This window comes from Vigna unguiculata, chromosome 11 (assembly GCF_037176805.1).
Source record: "Vigna unguiculata cultivar grain cowpea cultivar isolate G323 ecotype 2 chromosome 11, ASM3717680v1, whole genome shotgun sequence".
Taxonomy (NCBI): Eukaryota; Viridiplantae; Streptophyta; class Magnoliopsida; order Fabales; family Fabaceae; genus Vigna; species Vigna unguiculata.
Window position 1 is genome coordinate 15,199,152 of NC_140802.1, and position 24,298 is coordinate 15,223,449.

A 24,298-nucleotide genomic window follows, 5' to 3' on the forward strand; every position below is an offset into this window, starting at 1 on the left:
GTGTTCGTCCGCCATCCCGAGCCACAACTCAAGAGATGCTATTCCGAGCCACAACTCAAGGAATACCACGTGCTTAACCCCTATCCCGAGCCACAACTCAAGGGATACGTTCCGAGCCACAACTCAAGGAACTCCAGCAACCTCACCTCTAAAGCACTACCAGAAGCCTTGTAGAACACCCTATGAAGTCCAACAACTGGGACTTACAGCAGCTAAACCGCCTGGCGGGGGACACGTACCGCTAGGCGCCACAGCTTCCAGACCGCTTGGAAGCTATGATGAGTCGAACCTTGGCTCACATTCAATAATTAACTTTTGGGGAATTTAATATTATTTTTGCGCTTACAAATTTGATATTAGTTGCATCAAATTTATTATTAGATATTCTTGAGTTTAATAATGCAAGTGTAATTTAATTTAGGTCCTTAAGGGTGTAAATAGTGAATCTTTTAATTCATAAATTAAGTCCCAAAAATAGGAATTTTAGAGAGAAATAGTTCAGGTACTAAATGCACCCCCAGTTCTCACGTTTACACCCCTTTTTCAAATTGGAATATCCATTTTTAAAATAAAACATTTCTAGAGCTAGTTGCACCCCCTGTTTTCAGGTTTACACCCCCTTTTGTAATAGAAATTCATTTTTGTTCTGCACCCTTCCTTTTTACTAAGCTACACCCCTAATGTCACTTAAACTCTAGTCCACCAGATTTCGCCACGTGGAAATCCTCCACTTACTAAGTTAACCAATGACAGATTGCCACATCATCAATCCTCCACTAACTCAAATCATCAATCAATGTTTGCCACGTCATCGTCTCCTTCCCAACACAAACCCTAACCCTAATCTCTCTTTCTCTCTCTTCCGCATCAACCACTCCATGCCGCAGCCGCAGCCGCCACCCCTGACTCCGGCCGTCACCGCACCTCCGTCGGCCATCCTCCTCCGCGCCAGCCACCACCTGCTCGCACAACATCTCTGGCGCCAACCTCCGACAACCCCTCGCGCCACCGTCTTCTACGCCGTGCCGTCACCCTCCATCACGCTACCACCACCACTGCGCGCACCTCGAAACTCCTCGGACCATCAACCCGTCCACCACACGAAGCCCCACCGTCTCCGCAGTCGTGTTGCTGGAACCACCACTGCACTCGTCTGTCTCCATCACGCATCATCTTCTCCATTTGGTCACGCTGCTAGAACCTCCATTGATGTCACCGGACTGTTCAATATCTCCGGCAGCACCTGTACCAACACCTCCGCATCCTCCCGTGTGATCTGCCTTACACCATGCCAGAACCGCAGTTCGTCTTCACGCATCGAACCACCCCCGCTGCACCAAGCTCAACACTTTCATGGTAGCGCCACCATCGAAGTCATGGAAGCCACCGCGAGTTCGCCATGGAAGCCACCACGAGTTCGCCATGAGCCTCGTCGGAAGTACATTCTGTGTCATCGCAAACCCATTACGGCAGCTCGCCACCATGAGGAAACCCTAACCATGGAGGGACTCACGAGGAAACCCTAATTTTTGGGAAGAGAAAGCGCTGCCACATGTCCGCTTCTCAATGGACAGTCCAAAAAGTCAGACTGGTTAACCAATCAACTCTGAGCAAGGATTGGTCAACCTGGGTCAATTTGCCCATTTTACGTTATACTTGGCAAGTGATTCCTCTACAGGAACCCTAAATGGCCTAGCAAGGAAAAGATAGTCTGGCGGTAGTTCACCACCAACTAGTCTAATTCTGGAAATTTCCCAGAATCACAATCTTTAAAAATGGAATATACAAATCCTACATAATCATACCAAATTCAGCATACCAATCAGAATTAAATTAATCAACGCATGAATTACCCTATTTAGCATGCCATTCAAATTAAAAATAAAGTTAACGCGTAAAAGCTCCCCTAACCTGGTTCCTTAGCTTAAATTAGAACAATTGATGAAGCTCTCCCTTGATCACCAATGGCCACCCTTGGTTTCCCTCAATTCTGCCTCCAACTCCCTCACGTCAGCCCCTCTCACTCACCCTTGCCTCTGTTTTTCTAAGTATAGGTTCAGCCTTGCCAAAACCTTGCCTAAACTCTAACTTTTTCCTTTTAAACTAGTACTTTAGGTTACTTAAAAATATTAAAACGAATTTAATTTCATTTACCTTTTAATAACCCTCCATCTCTCATCATGAATGAGAATGCAGCCCCCCCCTTGGCCGTTCCCATTGCCTCTGTTAACCTTTCCCATTTCCCTCTAAAGTCACCATTAGCAAAATAAAAACAAGCATAATTTCCATTTAGCCTTTCCAAGGTTTGAACCCATGACCCCATTGTTACCACTCAAGTGCATAACCATTTCAACCAATCATGTTTCATGCTAACCATCACAATTCAAGTATCATAACATACAAGAACATGTTTACATAGATTTAAATAATAAAACAATAACACAAAAGTTAGCATACATAGGACTCGAACCCAAGTCCTCTCACACAATCAAAGTACTCTCAACCACTTGAGCTAGTACTTTTCCACGTCATACCAACCATAATTTAATGTCATAATTATTTCCCCTCCCGTATTTATTAATTAATTATTTAATTAATTAATTAAATTCTACGGGTCTTACACTTAGCATTAGCAGATGCGGTTTTATCCAGCATTGCGAAGAAGACTACAACGAAGGAGATTTGGGATACTCTCACAAGCCTGTACGAGGTTAAGTCACGTCACACAAGAATATTCTAGAAGAGAAAACTCTATACTTTTCGAATGAGTGAGTCTACATCGGTGACAGACCACATCAACAATCTAAATACATTGTTTGCCCAACTTTCAGCGACAGATTTCAACATAATTGAAAATGAACGTGCGGAGCTTCTACTACAGAGTTTACCTGATTCGTATGATCAACTTGTCATCAACATTACAAATTACAACGTTGTTGACCTCCTACACTTTGAGGATATTGCCAGAGCCGTTCTTGAAGAAGAATCCAAGTGAAAGAACAAAGAGGATATGGTGGAAAGTGCAAGGCAAATAGAAGCTTTGGTGATGCCAAGAGGTAGATCAACAGAACGTGGATCTAGTGGGAGTCAGTCTCATGATAGATGCCAAAGTAAGAAGCATCTGATGAAGGATTGACCCCAACCAAGGATGAAGGCACATGCTTAAGAAGACTAAGCATGTTTAGAAAGGAAGTTCACTAATCCTTCATCCCTTTCATTTGTGTTTGTTATTTTTGATTCCCTAAGTTGACTTAGTTGAATCAACTTTAGTTGACTTGTTGACCTTTGACTATGTTTGACTTTTTGACTATAGTTGACTTGACTTAAGCCAACATGCTAATCTATGTTTATTTGCTTTGTAGGTTAATTAGGAGTAAGAATGCAATGCTAGGTGGCGCATGATGATTGGGAGCATAAATGATGTGGAGGAGAGAGTAAAGCAAAGGCATAAAGCATAAAGTAAAAGGCATGAAGCAAGTGTACCTATGTACCTTTGGTCTCCTTTGTTTTTAGCACACTTTGACCACTTTTTGGAGACATATGAGACACATTCTTTGTCTCCTTTTGTGATAGAACGAAAATAGCCTTGCACACACCATAGTTAGCTCTTTTGTCTCTCATTTTTATAACCTTATTTGACCTAGTTTCTAGAAGCTAGGGTTAGGTTTTTGTAGAGACATCCTTAGGTATCTTTTATTTGCTTAGAGGCCCCTAAACTCTTCTATATAAGGGGTGCTCCTAGACATGTAAAAGCGTTGCACATTTTGAAGTAAAAACACTCTTGTGTCTCAACCATTTGTGAGAGTTTCCTCCCTTGGAGTGAATACTTTTATGCCTTATCTTGCATAGCAAGTGGCGGCACACATCCACTCATCTTCAAGGTTGTCATGACTTCTAGCCTAGCCTTGTAGTGGCGTACTTCTCACATTTTTACTATTTCTTTCCTTTCCATTTTATATTTTCTTCTTCCTTTAATTGTTCTTGTTTTTCTATGGTTTATGTGCTTTCCATTTCCTTTTTGTTTTGAATCAATCCGTCATCTTCTTCTTTTGAGCTTTGTGAAAGGAACCTTCACATCTAGATAGCTTGCTATCTTAATGTCCAGTGGGGATTTCACTTAGTTTTCTTAATCAACTCACACCATATTCAATAATCTAAAAAGAAACAAGATAATCCTTCATCAGCATCTCAAATGCTACCATTGTGGCAAAAGAGGGCATGTGAAGAAAGATTGTTGGCATTTAAAGAATGGAGGAAAGAACTCTGAGGCATTAATCTCACAAGGTTGTATGGCAAATACCTCAGAGGACGAAGATATTCTGTGAAGAAGAGGAGAGATCTGGTAAGTCATGAAAGCACAGAAGATCATGACAGATGTGTATGTGCTTTTGGGAGATATGTTGCAGGATGCTAATGCAATGATTGCATCGACGAGTCAAGAACAAGCGATATTGATGTGACGTCGTAAACTTGGGTATTAGTCAGAGCAAAGTTTGCAAATCCAGGCAGAATGTAATCTCTTACTCGAGCACAAAAAGGTTGTTTTACCTCTGCGCGGGCACTGTGTGGTAAACCAACAAACATAGTCATAGATCGCAGATTGCTAGTTTGACTACCAAGAAAAAGGAAAACACAAGAAGACTTAGTTTATTCTGATGTAAGGGAATCACCAGAATTATCACTAGGAGAATCAAAGTTTACTCCAGGAGATTGTGGGTGTACTACATCAAGAGGAAGTCAAATGTGTTGTTACCAGTTCAAGGAATCCAAAGCACGAGTAGAGCTTGAAATTGGGGAAAATTAAGTGCTAGGGTTATGCTAACAATGTGAAGGGGTACCACCTGTGGGTCCCACTATCCACAAGGTTATTGTTAAGCAGAAATGAAATGATGCTCCAACCAGAAGGTGTTAAAGAACAAAAAAACTTGGTTTGCATGGTTGAACAAATCTCAGTATGGTTTAAAGAGAGCTCAGGTGTTTGTACCAGAGATTTGATTCCTTCATAAGCCTCGGTTACAACAGACTGAGTGTTTTGACCATTGATGTTGTATATGGATGACATGTTGGAGGTAGACCCCAACAAAGTTCAAATCCAAGAATTGAAGGCATAATTGGCTAGGGAGTATGAGAAGAAGGACTTGGAACCAGCAAACAAGGATTTCAGGGATGCAAATTCACCGAGACAAAAAGATAGGAAGGTTTGGCTTTCTCAGAAGAAATACTTACTGATAATCTTGTGGTGCTTCAACATGAAAGATTGCAAGCCAATTTCGACCCCACTTTCTATCAATTGTTCCTCACGTGCGAGTCCTAGCAGTGAAGCGGAGAGGATGGAGAAGTCTCGAGTATCGAGTGCATCGGTGGTGGAAAGCCTTATGAATGCTATGATGTGTACAAGACCAGACATTGCACAAGCAGTGAGAGTGGTTAGTAGGTTCATAGCGGGTTTAGTGGAAAGCAGTGAAGTATTGACAAGAGGTCCTTAGAAGGAACCTCAGGTGTTGCATTGCGTTTCGGAGGATCAGAATTATGTGTCAATAAAGTCTACGTGGATTCGATCCTACTGAAGTCTATCAGAAGAACAAGCAACATGAAGGCAGAGAATAAAGCATGGTGTGAAGATTTGATTAATTTCATCAAAATCTTCAAGTGGGAGATTGTGAGAAAAGAAGTCCCACATCGATGGAAACTTACTTTGGGGCTTACTTTTAATGTTATAAAAGGAGTCTAGTGTTTCCTTAGGAAATCATCCCAAAGTCTCTCCCATCTTATTCCTTTTGTTTTATTTTTTTTGAGAGAAGAATTAAGAGAGAATATTAGTTTCTCCTTGTATTAGTTTTTTCTATTTTCAAGAGATGGGTTGTCATTGTTTTCTTGATTATTTAAGACAAAGAAAACTAATGCATTGTTGGAAAAAGAAAAGGAAAGTTTTCTTTGACTCATAAAAGTTACTGAATCTGTGCGTCGTGTTTGCACATGAAAATGAAATATTTGTGAGTTAGAATCTGGATGCATATTGAAGGTTTTATGCAATCATGTATATCAGTTCTATGCATACAAAATTCACCGATAGTTTCTCTTATTCATTGTAAAGAACTGAGTGTGATATTACTGGTTTAAGATGGCTGGGTCAACCAAGTTTCTTCAGAAATCAGAGAAGTTTTCTGAAAATAAAAAGAAAGAATTAGACTGGGCACACTTTTCGTCAAGTTTTTAGTCGTTTCCAATAATACACCGTCACTGCCTTGGATGTTTCGTTTAAAGTTCTAACCAATGCATGGTGCTGCTCTGATATAGGGCTATGAACCCTAATTAATATTTTTTCTGCTCAGATCATTTATTGTTTCCATTGAATAACTAAAAAGATTGAACTGTATCGTGTGTAATAAAGACAGAAGAAAGGTTAGACGTCAGTACTTGTTTAAAGTGTTGGATTCCTAGATTTTTTATTTCACTTAAATAATTTTATTCATTTTTTTTCAACAGTATATATTGTGTCAATTGTTTCCACATATACATGTAATATTAATCATAACGAAAGTTGTTTGTTTAACTCTCCCACAATAAGTAACACATTAGTAAAATAAAAAAACAGAGTATAAAAGAAAATATCATTAACTTAAACATATATGTTGAGATTATAAAAAAGCACACCAGAAATTTAATAAAAGAATACATAAAAGTCATAGAATCACTCCATATTTAACATGATTTAGTTGCTTTTTCGTATTCTCTCAACTGATATAACTTTTTATCTCATTACATCTTTGAAATGAAACGAAAAACAACTTATATGACTTTTTTTCCTGTGTCTAAATTGAGTTCAGATTCTCTACTGATTTTTTTTGTGCTGTTCTTTATTGAACATTAAAAATACTCTGTATTGGTATTTTAAATATCTTTTTAATATATTTTAAAACATCAAAATTAGTGATAATCAGTGTATTATGAAAACACAGTAGAGGAACATCACAAAAGAACCCAACAAAGAATCCAAATTCGTCTATCTAAATCACACATAACTTGTTGTCGCTAAATATTCATAGATAAATGTCTTGACACCTCAAAAGCCTTAAAATTGTACATTATTGCCATCTTCAATCTTAATGAAATCAACTTGTCTTCGCAGAGAGCCTTTGATCAACAACTTGTCTGAAGATCTAAAGGCCACTTTGAATTCAAACGTCTGCGTTTTGGTTTTCTTCCTTCCTGGTATTTGGATTTCCCATCCACCCAAAAATAATTCCATTAAACCAGTTAAAAATTAACAAAAAATAAAAAGGTTTTGGATGGAAAAGCAAAACAAAAAATAATATAATATTCTCTTAAATTCAAATTATTTACAGCTGTAAAGTATTATTACAAGTTATTGCTAATAGTAAAAATAAAAATAGAAAGTGTAACCTCAAAAATGTCAAAATGTGACTGTATGATAATAAATTTTCAATTTAAATCACCGAGAAAATAATGAAAGTTTCTCATTTTTTCACATGAAATCTCTCGAGACATAAAGAACAAAATTGGTCTGTAATATTGTTCTATTTTGTTTTGTTATTATTAGTAGGATTTACTGATAAGCAAATATCATTAACAAACAAAATTGGTCTGTTGCATGCTGTCAAACACAGATAAATCATGAGCAGCATTGTGTTGCAGTAATTTTGAGATGCTAACCTCGTATATTGTAATGTCTGTCCTGTGAAAGATGAAATAGTGCATTTGATTAACAACATCATCCATTCATTTTTCTTTGCCTTCAGATAACATACTTGTTGCATTTGTTGGATCTCTTTCTTACCTGGTTGCAAAAATACATTGTTTAGAAGATGGAATAATAGGAACTATTAGTTGTGAATAATGATGTTAATTTACTTGATTTTATGAGGTGAATAAATAAAATGTTTGGTTAATGTAGTTAGATATATATCTTGAAAGAAGTTGTTAAAGATAAACATAATAATGCTTACTGTTAAATAAAAAAAGAAACTTTAAGTGGCTATAATATGTAAAAATATATCGAGAAACATTAAAAAAAAGATAAAATGTAGATGTTTAACCTTTTTATAAACAATAATCTGACATAAAATATGAAAATCTATTGCATTAAAAAACTTACAACGAGAACTTCCGGTGACAGCAAATATATGAGAATGGAGAAGAAAGGGAGCACCGAGAGTGTAAGGTTTCAGCGATTTAGGTTAGATTTATATAGCCGAATACGAGGGTCCACCGTCTCAGTTACTCGTGGTCGTAAAAGAGTTGTAAAATTACTTAATTATCTTTTATTAAACAAGACCAGTAATTCAATTTTTTAAAGCATGACTTCACTTAAAAACCGTCATAAAAGTTCTTATATGTAATATTTTAAAGAGTGAATTCATATCCATAATTTTGAAATGTAATTGATCTGTATTGATAAGAAAACATTTGTGCACAATCGTTCAACATGGTGAATGAAGAACGTGAAAAAAGTTTACTTACTAAAAAAATATTATCACATTAATCAAATAGAAGTTTCATAATAAATTTAAAATTATTGATATTAAAGTATATGCAGTACGATGATAAGACATGAATAATTTGATGATGAGATATTTCATTTAATTAAAACAATCTGATAAAGGATTAAAGGACGAGCATTTTCCTATACACAATTTATTTGTTTTCACTTCATTCATCGATATCAGGGTTAATTTATATATAAACTGTACTTAATATATAGAATTTTTGATGTGCTTTTCTGATACCTTCTTTCAAACAAGACAAAATTGGCATGGAACAAAAGTATCAGTGCATTGCTGTCCCGGACACTGTCTTTTTGAAATAATTAACAAAAATGAATTGTCCTTTCCTAACGTGAATGACAGAAACTGATTCAGGGTTTTTGGATACAAATGGCAGCCATGCAATATTTATACTCAAACTTACTGCTGTGTAAAAAATATAAGTTAAAAAATACAACAGCTGTAAATAATTTGAATTTAAAGGAAATTAACTTAAAATATATACCACTGTTATTTCTTTGTTTTTATTTTTATCAAAAACTTTTATTTTACTTTTTAACTGGTTTAATGCAATTATTTCTTGGTGGATGGGAATCTCAAATGCCAACAAAGCAGAAAAACCTAATTAGTCTTAGAGCATCGTAAACGCACATTGCAATTCAACGCAGTGTAGAACATTATTTTCTGGATAGTGGGAAAGAAACATTTATTTGGCTAAATTGATAATTTTTTTATTGAGAAATTTTATTATTTATTTTATACTAATTTTATGATGCATACTCTACAGAAGTATGATAGTTAAATAATGATAGAAATTTTACAACAGCATCATAATTGAGCAAGTTGGCCTCAAATTCGGTTATATAAATCTTAACATAAAACCCTAAAAACTCACACTCTTGCTCGCACTTCCTTTTTCATTCTCATGCTTTGCGCCGCCGGAAGCTCGTTTCTGAAATCCTAAGTTTTCACATAATAGGTTCCATATTTGATCTCAAATTATCGTGTGTAAAGTGTAAGCATAAACTAGAATATGATCCTATTATAGATTTTAATAATCAATTATAAGCAATATTCTATATTGATAATCATGTTGTAAAAAGTAAATGCAAGCGTCCCTGAATTGGTCATAACAATAATATTAGAGCACTAATGATACAGTGAATTTCCTTTGTAGAGCAGCACCTTTATTTCCCTTTGGTTTTCTCTCTTGATGGGGATAGGGAGAAAGGAACAGGAAAAGTACGTTATGACTCACTCTGTGTGCTCTCAGAAGGGGGACCACGACCATTTATAAACTGAATTACTTAAGTTTTAGTATTTCTAATTTGGCCCCTCATCAAATTAGAAATTACAAAATGATCTCTACACAATATTTATTTTCATGACATATACCTTTAACCAAATCTTTAATTTAGTCAGATCACTTTATTATTTGGCTTTATAAATAATGGCTGTAACACATTTAATTATGTATCATATATATGCATGACCCAAAATTACTAACAATCTTCCACTGGTCACAAATATATATGTCATTACAACCTTATAAATGTGTTAGACTTTATGAGTTCAAAATTGCCATTATACTACTCGAGCATAGTCCAAAAGTCTCGTCCATTAATTGTATCAATATGTATAACCAAACCAGTTTTTCATTGCATCAATCGCAACTAAAACCAACAATGATCACTAATTCTGACACAACCAAATGACATGGATTCATCATGAAATGTGTAGCTTGAAAAATTATGTGAAGGTGATCTGTATACACACATCTATTTTCAACTGGTCCAAACTTTAACTTAATGAGATCGATATAAAAACTTAATGTACAAAGTGTAAAATTAAAACCACATATATAAATAACCAAATATGTATGAAAGTTCAATGTATGCATACAAGAAATTAAACATAGAACATAAAATATATGAAAATGACTATCTCTCCCTAAACCTCATATTCCTCAAACTGTAAAACACCCATGTGAGCAACATGTTAGAATTATGGTGCTTGATTTAGTCCCACATCGCTTAAAATAGTGAGATGTGGTTCTCTATTTTACTATATAAGAGACTCTGTGTAAAGCTTTAAGATACACCAAAAATACAAATACTTCCTAGTGTAGTCGTGGACGTAGGCATACACATTGTAGCCGAACCACGTTAAATTCTCTGTGTCTATTTTTCTCTCCTTTATTCTTTCCTTTATTGCCTTGTTCCTAACAATTGGTATCAAGAGCCATTTTTCTTAGTATGCTCTGTGGTTGCAGCATTGTCTGATCTTCCACATCAGAAAAGATTTGGTTTCTATTTTTTTCTTCTTGGGGATCTCAGTTTAGAGAAGTAGTAGGAGCTTTGGTCAAAGGCAGCAGAAGCTTTGGTCAAAGGCAGCATGAGCTTTGGTCAAAGGCAGCAGGAGCTTTGGTCAAAGGCAGCAGGAGCTTTGGTCAAAAGCCGCAGCAGGAGCTTTGGTCAAAAGCCGCTGCAGGAGCTTTGGTCAAAAGCGGCAGGAGCTTTCGTCAAAGCAGCAAGAGCAATGGCATTGGAAGAAGGGAAGGTGAGGATTGAGAAGTTTGATGGCAGTGACTTCGGGTTCTGGAAGATGCAAATAGAGGACTACCTGTATCAGAAGAAGTTGTATCTACCCTTAACAGGGCAGAAGCCAACTGACATGGAGCAGGCGGAATGGGATTTGTTAGATCGGCAGACACTCGGTGTGATCCGATTGACATTAGCCAAGAATGTTGCGTTCAACATCATGAACGAGAACACAACCGTAGATTTGATGAAGGCATTGTCAAATATGTATGAGAAGCCATCTGCAGCCAATAAAGTGTATTTGATTCGCAGACTAGTCAACCTAAAAATGGGTGAAGGTAACTCGATTACTAATCATATTAGTGAATTCAATACAATTATTGCGCAGTTGACATCAGTGCAGATAACATTTGATGATGAGGTGAAAGCATTAATTTTATTATCATCTCTTCCGGAAAGTTGGAGTGCAACTGTTACTGCAGTTAGTAATTCTGCAAGTAATAGTAAGTTGAAGCTTGATAACATCCGTGACTTGATCTTAAGCGAAGATGTTCGCAGGAAAAGTTCAGGGGAATCTTCCAGTTCTAGTTCCGGTTCAGCATTGAGTACTGAAACTAGAGGAAGAAGTAGCCAGAAAGGTCGTAATCAAGGCCGAGGCAGATCAAAGTCTAGAGAGAAATCAAAACCAAAATTCCGGAATGATATCACTTGTTGGAATTGTCAGAAAAGGGGTCACTTTACAAATCAATGTAGGGCTCCAAGGAAGAACAACAACAAGAGGCAAGATAGTGATCAATCAGCAAATGCAGCAACGGATGAAATTGAAGATGCACTATTATGTAGTCTAGATTGTTCTATTGATTCATGGATTATGGACTCAGGTGCGTCATTTCATACTACACCTTCTTTAGAACTATTATCTAACTATGTTCCAGGAAATTTTGGGAAGGTCTACCTTGCAGATGGGAAATCTCTTGATATTATAGGAAGAGATGATATCAATATCAGAACCTCTAATGGAAGTGTGTGGACTTTGAAGAATGTCAGACATATTCCAGCCTTAAAGAGAAACTTAATATCTATAGGGCAGTTGGATGATGAGGGGCATTACACCACCTTTGGAGATGGACATTGGAAAGTAATGAAAGGTAATCTTGTTGTTGCTCGTGGGAAGAAGCAAGGATCTCTTTACATGATTGCAGATGAGGATATGATATCAGTTGCAGAAGTTGGCAACAGTTCCTCTTTGTGGCATCAGAGACTTGGGCATATGAGTGAGAAAGGAATGAAGCTCATGGTCTCTAAAGGTAAAATACCTAACTTGAAGCATGTTGACGTTGGACCTTGCGAACATTGTATCTTTGGAAAGCAGAAAAAGGTTAGCTTCTCCAAAACAAGTAAGTCGTCTAAAGTTGAAAGACTAGCACTAGTGCATACAGATGTTTGGGGGCCAGCTCCAGTGAAATCTCTTGGAGGTTCACAGTATTACGTAACCTTCATTGATGACTCTACAAGAAAGGTATGGGTTTATTTTCTTAAAAATAAATCTGATGTGTTTTCTGTGTTTAAAAGGTGGAAACAGGAGGTTGAGACTCAAACAGGTTTAAAGATTAAATGTTTGAAGTCTGATAATGGTGGAGAATATGACAGTAATCAATTCAAGGAGTTTTGTTCAGAGAATGAGATCAGAATGATCAAGACGATTCCAGGAACACCAGAACAAAACGGTGTGGCAGAAAGAATGAACAGAACCTTGAATGAGAGAGCAAGATGTATGAGAATCCAGTCAGGATTACCCAAGGTATTTTGGGCAGATGCAATAAGCACAGCAGCCTATCTCATAAACAGAGGACCATCAGTTCCTTTAGGCTATCAGTTACCTGAAGAAGTATGGTCTGGAAATGAGGTAAACCTTTCACATCTGAAAGTTTTTGGTTGTGCTTCATATATTTTGTTGAACTCTAATAGTAGAGATAAATTGGACCCTAAGGCAAAGCGATGCTATTTCATTGGCTATGGATCTGACATGTATGGCTACAGGTTTTGGGATGACCAAAACAAGAAAATTATCAGAAGTAGAAATGTTACTTTTAATGAAAACATGTTCTATAAGGACAGGACTGCAGAATTTGCAAATGCAAATAAAAAGCCAGAGCAGGTATCATTAGAAGAAGTTTCAAAAAGTGATGTAGCCATCAGAAGGCAGAATACAGATGTAGAGCCTGAGTCAGAGCCCGAGTCAGAGTTTGGGTCAGAACCTGAACAGATAGTAGAGTCAGTAACTTCTGAATTACCGACTAGAAGGTCTAGCAGAACCATTGTAGCACCACAAAGGTACTCCCCTTCATTGCATTACTTGTTGTTGACTGATGCTGGTGAGCCAGAGCATTTTGCTGAGGCTATGCAGGGAGGTGAATCTATTAAGTGGGAGCTAGCAATGGAAGATGAGATAAAGTCTCTTCAGAAGAATAAGACATGGTCTTTAACCAAGCTTCCAGAAGGAAAGAAGGTTTTGCAAAACAGGTGGGTCTATCGGTTAAAAGAAGAAACAGATGGCAGCAAACGATATAAGGCCAGACTCGTAGTGAAAGGGTTCCAACAGAGACAAGGAATTGACTTCACAGAAATTTTCTCTCCTGTTGTCAAGATGACTACCATCAGAGTTATCTTGAGTATAGTAGCTGCAGAAAATCTTCATTTGGAGCAGTTAGATGTGAAAACTGCATTCCTACATGGAGATCTTGAGGAAGAAATCTTTATGGCACAACCAAAAGGTTTTGAAGTACAAGGCAAAGAGAATCTTGTATGCAAGCTTCATAAAAGTTTGTATGGGTTGAAACAAGCACCGCGACAATGGTATAAGAAGTTTAATGAGTTTATGAGAAACTCAGAATTTCACAGATGTGAAGAAGATCATTGTTGTTATGTGAAGAAATATATTGATAGTTATATCATTCTTGCCTTGTATGTTGATGACATGTTGATTGCTGGTGCTAATATGGCAGAAATTGACAGGTTGAAGAAACAATTGTCAGAAAATTTTGAAATGAAGGATCTTGGTCCAGCCAAGCAAATTCTTGGTATGAGAATTTCCAGGGATAGATCTAAAGGTATTCTAAATTTATCTCAGGAAAAATATATTGAAAAATTGCTTAGCAGGTTCAATGTTGGAAATGCTAAAACCAAGAATACACCTTTGGGAACTCACTTAAAGTTCTCAAAAAGGCAATCTTCTCAGACAGAGGAAGAAGAAAATCACATGTCTAAAGTGCCATATGCATCTGCAGTAGGGAGCTTGATGTATGCTATGGTTTGCACCAGACCTGATATAGCACATGCAGTGGGAGTTGTGAGCAGGTTTCTATCCAATCCCGGAAAGGAGCATTGGGAAGGCGTGAAGTGGATATTGAGATATTTGAAGGGCACTTCAAAGATGCATTTGTCCTTTAAAAGAAGTAATCTCACTTTACAGGGGTTTTCTGATGCAGATTTGGGAGGTGATTTAGATGGTAGAAAGAGCACAACAGGTTATATTTTTACGTTGGGTGGCACAGCTATTAGTTGGAAGTCCAAACTTCAAGGAAGAGTCTCCCTTTCAACCACTGAAGCTGAATATATAGCTATCTCAGAAACAGCAAAAGAGATGATATGGTTGAAGAATCTTCTAAAAGAATTAGGAAAAGGGCAAGATGAACCTTCATTGTTCAGTGACAGTCAAAGTGCCATTTGTCTTGCTAAAAATCCAATTCTTCACTCCAGATGCAAACACATTGAATTGAAGTATCATTTTATCAGAAACTTGATAAATGATGGAGATTTGATTTTGTTGAAGATTCCAGGTGCAGAGAATCCAGCTGATATGTTAACCAAGACTGTCACAACAACTAAGTTGAGGCTTTGCATTGCCTCAACTGGCCTTCGAGAAGATTGATGATGAAGGCACTACACTAGGTGGTAATGTAAATCAAACCCCATGGGAGAATTGTTAGAATTATGGTGCTTGATTTAGTCCCACATCGCTTAGAATAGTGAGATGTGGTTCTCTATTTTACTATATAAGAGACTCTGTGTAAAGCTTTAAAATACACCAAAAATACAAATACTTTCTAGTGTAGTCGTGGACGTAGACATACACATTGTAGCCGAACCACGTTAAATTCTCTGTGTCTATTTTTCTCTCCTTTATTCTTTCCTTTATTGCCTTGTTCCTAACACAACATGCTCATGAAAGACCTTGGGTGGAAGTCCTTTAGTTAGAGGATCTGCAATCATGGAATTTGTCCCTAAATGTTCTATGAAAATCTGTCCACTCTGTACTCTTTCTTTAACAACTAGGAACTTAAAGTCGATGTGCTTCGACTTAGTCGAGCTCCTATTGTTGTTGGAATACAATACAACTGATTTATTGTCACAAGTGGTCTTTCAATGCCTTCCACAATTTTCAGCTCTGTGACAAAATTTCTCAGTCATATCTCGTGATTAGATGCCTTATAGCATACTACAAATTCTGCTGCTGGTGGATGAAGCTGTAAGAGTTTGCTTGACACTGCGCCAAGAAACCGCACCACCTGCCAACATAAAAATATAACCTGAAATAGATTTCAAAATTTGATTATTTATATGTTTCAAAATCAAATATATTTATTTTATATATTAAACAACCAAAAAATATATAAAATAAATAAAATTATTTATATTTCAAAAATATAAATCCTTATGTTCAAATATCTTATTTGAACCCAAAATTCAAAATTAATTAATTCAATTAGGTTTTTTTTATCTACTTCTCTTCACACGAACAGAACAAGAAGGGAAACCCTAGTCTCTAGCCACCATGTTCTGCGAAGCCGCCGTCATGAACCAGATCGGTGCTGCCGCGAGGCCACCCTAGCCGCCACACCGTGACACAGCACCATCACGCGAACACTATCACGCACCCACCGACGCGAACACCATCACACACTTGTAACGCAACACCGGCAACACCATCATGACTGCGATCCACCGTGAGCAGCGCGACGAACCATCGCAACAGAGGTTGCGCACCGCTGCAGGAAGCCACTGCGAGATCTCCGCCGCAGCGAGCCATCTCCGCTGCGACGAAACCAGAACCAGACGCCCCTATGGCCGTCGCAGCAGCAGACCCACCGTTACGCACCCCTCAACCCCAGCAAACGCAATCATGGCAGCACCCTCGTGAGTCCAGGTCATGCACCGCTGAGACGAAGACGCGAAACCCCCGCTATAACAGAACGACTCTGGACTAGATCGGACGCGAGCCACCACCGCGAGTCCATCTGCAACAAGGAAGCAATCGCGAGTCACCGCCGCTGCAGAATACACCTCCTCAAACCTGCAGAAAAACCAGAAACAGAGGTGCATTTGCAGAAGGGGAAAAGAGGCCGCTGTCGTCGCAACAGAGGTCGTGCGACTGCACTGCTGGAGGAACCACCGTCGACGCAGCCGTGAAGCTGAATCGTTTCCGCCGACGATGAAACTACTACGAGTCGCGCACCGCTGGAGAACCTTTGTGACAGAGATCGATGCATATCCAGTGACGCGAACCACAACGGCGCAGTTCCAGTGATGAAGATGAAGGCACTCGAGGAAGGAGGAACACCAATTGAAAATTAGGGTTCACGCATATGGGATGCTAGGGTTTTGAACCCTCGAGAACAATCCACCAGATTTGGGGATTTTTAACTAATTGGTTCTGAATTAGGGATTTAGGTTCTGAAAAATTAATTAATTTATCCAAAAACAAAAACAAATATGAATTAAATATGAGCGGCTCTGATACCATATATAAGTATAAATGCATAATATAATATAATATAATTCTATTATAGATTTTAACAATCAATTATAAGTAATATTCCATATTCATAATTATGTTGTAAAACGTAAATGGAATGGATGCTGTAACAATCAATCATAAGCAGTATTCCATATCATAAAATTTTGACATTTTTGAGAATGTATTTTTTATTTTTACTGTTAGCAGATAACTTGTAATAATATTTTGGTTTTAAATAATTTGAATTTAAGAGAATATTATTTCTTGTTGTTCATTCTCATCCAAAGTCATGTTATATGATATTTCGAAAGCAGTATCCTACGTGTTTTTTTGTTTTTTTCCATGATCTGCATTCAGTTATAGAAAACAAAAGAAAAGCATGTAACAAATTCATTTTTGTGGTTTTAGAACTTGAATAACGATGAGGTGAAGTGTACCATGCACTCCCACTTGAATAACAAATTCATTTTCTGTATTTATAACAATAGCAAGAAAATTGTAAATTAAATAATTAAATATTACTCTGAACACTGTTTTCTGCGTTCTTCTGGTCTGATAAAACAAAATTGGCATGCAAAGAACCAATGCATGGCTGTCTGAGATGCATTCTCTGCCTTTCTCTGGAAATAATTAAAAAGTAATTTTGTCCTTTTCTGGTTTCAAAGAATTATTGTTTTGCAAATGATTCCAGTGTACCAAAGAAAATCCTCAAGAAAAAACAAAGAAACTTTTACCACAGAAAAAAGGAGAAGAGAGAATATGATTTAACCAATGCATGTTATCACTTTATATTGTTTGTCTGTTACTTGAAAATTTGAAGATAAATTTTGGTTAGAAATAAGAGAGGAGAAAGAAGTAAGATTTATTTTGTGATTATTATTCACAGCTTCTTCAACATCACAGAAATCAGAATGCATGCAAAAGGGTAAGATTCATCGTTCAAATGCTTCTGCAGTTTGCTGCTGAGATGTATCAGAGGGACCAGGATCAATCACATATTCGAGTTTTAATTGTTTAGGAGCGTTACAAAAGATTGTAATTGCAAATATTTTGTCTAATGTTATCAATTTCTATCAATTTTAATCTTCTTTTATTCCTTACTACTAACTCTTATTATTTGTATCAGTTTCTTATTATCAGTTTTAATATACGATTCTGTTCAATTTATAAACGCATGAAACCTTATAACCTCTCTTTATTAAATGATGTAGCAGATGAATCTAAAGTAAATACAAAAACTAATTAACAAAATATACTCTATGCTATAAAAATGAACTTCAAATTATTCATTCCTCTTACGAAAACAGTTTGAAAGCACTTCGCTGGGGTAATTTTGGAAATAGAACTGATCCACGAGTAAAGAATCATTGAAATCAAATCAAATTCTAGAGCACCATAATTTCATACATTAACATATTCATTCCATCCTAATGTTGTTTTGTATTACAAATACCTACAAATTATTAACAATAATAGAAATATAATAGCTATTTTTTTTTTAATCAGCACAAAAAAATATATTTAATAGGGACAATTGGGTTGTCCCAACCCATACATAACGTAATATATACAAAAAGAAAGACAAATGGCAACAATATACTATTCCTTCTCTAAATGATGCTGCAAAAAAACATTATCATGACAACAATCCCATTGAAGACTAAGTTTTACATTATAGTTCCTTTTCTATAACAATGCCAAAAACATCTATTCAAAGAGTCCTCCATGCATACTTGAATCAAACATAGTCTCAATTCTTTTCACTGTAGATTTTGTGGTCTTCAATGGATCGTCCACATAATCCTACAACCATGAAAAAAACCACAACCAAGAATCCCACAACAACAAAAAACCACAACATCATATAAAGACACATAATGGTGACAACTCACTCATTACGCTTTTCAAAACATGCATAAGAGATCAATGGAGTTTTAGATGTTATGATTAACGTCGCATTGATTTTAGACACGTGGTTGGGCATAAGCACCAGTCTGAATACGAAAAAGATGCTCTTGGGTACTTATTTGTGATCCAGGCCCATGTTTTAACTTGTGCCAAAGAAAACATTTCCTCAACATCTACTTTTGCATTCCTAAAAATGATATTATTCCTTTGGTTCCAAATACTCCAAATTGTTGCCACCCACATACATCTCCAAACAATATTGCAACTTTTACTTAATCCTAGGTGTTCGAATTGGAGAAAATGAATCTCAGCAGAATTATGATGTACTGAGTAGAGTCCTAACCAAGAATCACACATTTTCCATAAACGTGCAACTATCCTATAACTAAAGAATAAATGTGTGACGGTTTCATCGCAACAGTGACACATGACACAAACTTTGCTGCCTACCTCAACACCCCTATTTTGTAGGTTATCATATGTGGCCACTCTATTAATTATGACCCTCCATGCAAAGTATTGGGCTGATGGTAATGCTTTCATTTTCCAAAAGAGTTCGAACAAATTCTCTTGTTGTGTTCCATTACTCTTATTTAATTTCTTATATGCATATTTCACTATATACACCTTTGTTTCGTCATCATTCCATATTCTCTCATCCTCTCTATCTCTAAGTAATGTAGTGCCCTCCACCTCCCTCATGAGGTTTGCCACTATATCCTTCTCCCATTCGAACCACTCTCTTCTCCATTGTAAGTTCCACACCCAATTTTCTCCATTCCAATATCCGAAATCCCCTAACTTTGCTTTCTTTAAGATTGAATTTGTATATAACCTCGGATACTTATCCTTTAGGGGGATTTCACCTAGCCATAAATCGTCCCAAAAATTGATTTTATTACCTATCCCTCTATTCCATCTTATATTTCTATCAAACCAATTTTCCTTACACCTTCCCCCACATATTTTCCTAATATCTCTCCACCACCATGAGTCATGACTACAAACTTTTTTATCGTCTAATTTTCTCCAAGACTCATATTTGGATAGCACAATATCTTTCCAAAGTCCAGGTTCTTCCTTACCTAGTCTCCATTTCCATTTTCCTAGCAAGGCTATGTTGAACTTGTCCAAGTCCTTTACTCCCAACCCACCATCTTCCTTAGTTCTACATATATGTTCCCACCTAACCCATGCAATCTTCCTACCTTCATGGCCCCATCCCCAGAGGAACTCCCTTTGTAATTTTCTAATAATTTTCCCCACACTAACAGGTATTTTGAAAATAGATAAGTAATACAAAGGAATGGTAGAAATTACAGATTTTATTAACATTACCCTTCCTGCAAAAAGATAGATGTCTTCCTTTCCATTTAGACAACCTCTTTCTTATATTTATTATCATATCATTCCAAAAAACTTTTTTTCTATGATTTGCCCCTACCTTTATACCTAGGTATAGAAAAGGTATATTCATAGTCATACAATTCAGCATTATAGAGAATCTTTCAATCATTCTATTTTGCATACCAATACTTCCTAGCTTGGTCTTATGAAAATTAACTTTTAGTCCAGAAGCTATTTCAAAACATCTAAGAATACTTTTTATGACCATTATGTTTTGGGTTTTAGGTGAGCAAACAAATATTGTATCATCCGTAAACTGTAGCATGTTAATTGGTATTTGCTTCTTACCCACCTTTATTCCTTCTAATAAACCTTTATACTCAGCTTGTCTAACTACTCCTGCTAACCCTTCAACAACTATGAGGAATAAAAAAGGAGCTAGTGGATCCCTCAGCCTAAGGCCTTTTGTAGGGGAAAATTGCTCTGTTGGGCTACCATTGACTAAAACTGAAATGGTTGATGATTCTAAACAACCCCTTATCCATTTTATCCATTTATCACAAAAACCCAATCTAGCCATCATGTACAAAACGACTTCCCAATTGACTGAATCGTATGCTTTCTCAAAATCAACCTTTATAATGGTGCACTTACCCTTTATTCTCCTAACTTCATCTATGACTTCATTAACTAGCACCACACTATCCAATAGGCCTTTGCCCTCTATGAATGCAGATTGTTTTTGGTCAATTATCTTATGTAAGACTTTTTGCATTCTTTTTGATAAAATTTTGGATATTATCTTGTAGACACTTCCTACCAGAGATATAGGCCTATATTCCTCCAAACCTTGTGGGTCCTATGTCTTTGGTATTAAAGTAATAAATGAAGCATTACTCCCATTAGCCAACTTCCCACAACTATGAAAACTATTCACAGCCCTTATTATGTCCAATTTATAGTGTCCCAGAATTGTTTGATAAAATTGAAATTAAAACCATCAGGTCCAAGGCTTTTGCTACTATCACAATCCCATATTGCTTCCTTGATCTCATCTTCTGAAAATCTACTTGTTAGTGAGACGTTATCCTCCCTATTAATACTTGTGAATTGTACATTATCTAACCTAAATTTAATATCCGATTTCTTCGTAAATCTTTTTTCAAAGAAATTTTTAATGTTTTCTTTGACCTTCCTTGGTTCCTCACACCACTGATTTTCGATTTTAACGCCCTTTATCATATTTTTCATCCTTCTCCATTTAATCATCCTATGAAAAAACTTGGTATTTAAATCACCTGCCTCCAACCATTTCACTCTTGATTTTTGTTTATGTAACACTTCTTGTCTATAGTTTATCCTTTTTAGTTCTGCAAACATATGTTTTCTCTCACTCATACCCTCTTCATCTAAGCCATTGTCTTCATCCTTTTTATCTAACTCACTAATTTTTGACATTATTTTTTCCTTACTTATATTTACATGTCCAAACACCTCCTTATTCCAAACCTTTAAGTCCTTTTTTAACCTTTTCAACTTCTCTTTTAAAATCCAAATTTCATTTCCATTTATGTCGTAATTCCTCCACCACTCTTTAACTATGTCCATAAACCCTGCTTTTGTGTGCCATACATCTAGATATCTAAAAGGTTTAGGTCCAATGAGGGAGTGTTTAATTACTAAAGCACAATGATCAGAAACTAATATATCTAACACATACTGCTTAGATTCAGGCCACAAATCTAACCACTCTTGTGATACTAGTGCTTTATCCAAGTTAATGAATATAGCTAATGAATATTGATAATGAAAAAATATACAAGTTATTATACTATTTCGATTAAAGATGACTATTTTGCCTACGTGAGACAATAAAAATGGGTCATCTTCGCCTTTGTGAGGTAGTAGAAGAGGATGGGTTCGAGTATTATACTCTCTTGCATGTGTGAGGTAGTGGAGAGCGAAGAGATGTGTTGCCTTAGCTTTGACTCATTGTTGATATTTATTGTTAATCAATTTCAACCGCAAAACTATATATATATATATATATATATATATATATATATATATATATATATATATATATATATATATATATATATATATATATATATATATATATATATATATATATATATATGTAGTGTAATACATGTTGGGTATTGTTTCATTATCTCACTCCTAATTTTAAGTTTCAGTATATGTTTTGTAATAACATTTACTATAGAAACTGGAAATATAGAAGAAAAACATTTAAAAAAGAATGTCTCACAATAAATATATATATCCTGAAAGAACATAACAAATAAAAGTAAAAGGAAAAAACAAAAAAAAATTAACTTTGACTTATGTAACACCCCATTTAAATAATAACCTTAATTGAAATGAAATGTTACACAAATAGAATGAGAAACAAAGTCAGAAGTGTAACGATATTCCTTACTAATACCCAAAGAAATCTAGGAAAAGATTTAAGTCACACCACGATGCCAAATATAAAGTGAAGTAAGAGATTGACAGTAAATTAAATAAATCCAGACCGTGTACACCGATAAATGGCATATGCAAACCGAGGAGGAGCCAACTTGAAAGGTGGAGGATTGAGGTAAGTTGATATTTGTGTTCTTAACATCTCTTATTTGTTTCTGCAGGAACAATTGGCGCCCACTGTAGGCCATGAAGTAACACCTTACCGAGCAATCCGCATACTATCAACGATGGTTTCTACTCGTAGCAGAGCTGGAATCACGAAGCAACCTGAGGCAGGTCCTACTGCACTGACTGACGTCACCCCGGACTTGGCTGCCATCCTTGAAGACCAAGCCAAGATGCAACAAGAGCTCACTAACCTGAGAAAGGGCAGTGCCGGCGAGATGGAAGCGCTCAGGCAAGAAAACACATGGTTGAGAAGAAAGATCGAGGCTGACCCTACCCAAAAAGGGAAGGCCAAGGAATCTTTAGAAGCCCCCAAGTCTCCGGCTCATCAGCCTAGTGAAGAAGAAAACGAGTACAACCCCACCCCGCACACATTCACCACCACTCAGCAAACACCCATCATCTCTACCCATCACACAAACATTCATCCCACCATCCCTAGACACATTGCAGCACCAACCCCTGCTACCACCCTTCCCACCACCCATATCCCACCTCATAACTTCATAACTAGTTTCCCTACCTTCGTCCACCATCCCATTCTACCACACCCGTTACCACCCCAACCACCCAAGTGTCGCCACCCTTTCACTATCACCATCACCAACACACCTCTCCCTGTCCAGTGGGAACCTTTCACACTGGACCACTATACGGGAGAGACCGACCTCGACGAGCACCTCAAAATATACATAACCCATGTCGCCCTTTATACAGCCCACGATGTCGTCTCCTGTAAAGCTTTCCCCACCACCCTCAAAGGTCCTACCCTTGAATGGTTCACTACTCTCCCACCATACTCCATCGACTGTTTTGACACCCTCTCTCACATGTTTACCACCCATTTCGCTGGCAGCCGCCCACATCAAACTACAACCCTATCCCTTTTCAATGTCTAACAAGAACAAGACGAGGCACTGCGTGCGTTTATCGACCGCTTCAACAAAGCCGCCCTTCGCACACCTAACCCCAATTAAGAAATGATCGTGTAATGTATGGGTCTAACCCTCAAACCAGGACCATTCGCTAATAACGTTTAACTCCACCCCCCGCCTCCATACACGAACTCAAGCTCCGTGCCACGGACTACATTCGCACAGAAGATATGTAGAACCTCCACACCAAGTTCTGCAATGATTACACCCCCTCCACCACTGACCGCGATAAACCACCCCCACGACCTGATGCTAAGCCAAGAGAGCCTAGACAACCACGTTTCACCAGATATGCGCCGCTAAGTGTCCCCAAATCCTGACTTCTTGACGAAGCCCTCCATGCTGACCTCATCCCACCACCTTGCAAAACATCCAACCCCCCAATGCAGACATGACTAAGTACTGTCGCTACCACGGAAACAATGGCCACACTACAAATGAGTGCAAAATGCTTCAAGATAAAATCGAAGAATTGGTTCGCGTTGGCCACTTCCGCCGCTTTGTCCGCAAAGACGAACACCCACATCCATCACGATCTGACAACCAACACCCCCTTAGCAGTACCCGCCACGATCGCCGCACCAGTCAACCAACCCACCAAGACCGACAACC

The 24,298-nt window shown here is 37.2% G+C and overlaps 2 long non-coding RNA genes across 2 annotated transcripts; both read right to left on the reverse strand.

The window, feature by feature from the left end:
- Positions 1-3,508: 3,508 nt before the first annotated feature.
- On the reverse strand, positions 3,509-8,214 carry LOC146881563 (uncharacterized). Its single transcript, XR_014986112.1, has 3 exons — positions 8,117-8,214; positions 7,675-7,798; positions 3,509-7,209 (listed from the first exon to the last, which is right to left on the reverse strand). It is a non-coding gene; the product is annotated as an uncharacterized LOC146881563 (long non-coding RNA).
- A 6,812-nt stretch (positions 8,215-15,026) lies between these two features.
- Positions 15,027-17,043, reverse strand: LOC114170056 (uncharacterized). The gene is made up of 2 exons (XR_003601035.2): positions 15,878-17,043; positions 15,027-15,612 (listed from the first exon to the last, which is right to left on the reverse strand). It is a non-coding gene; the product is annotated as an uncharacterized LOC114170056 (long non-coding RNA).
- Positions 17,044-24,298: the final 7,255 nt, after the last annotated feature.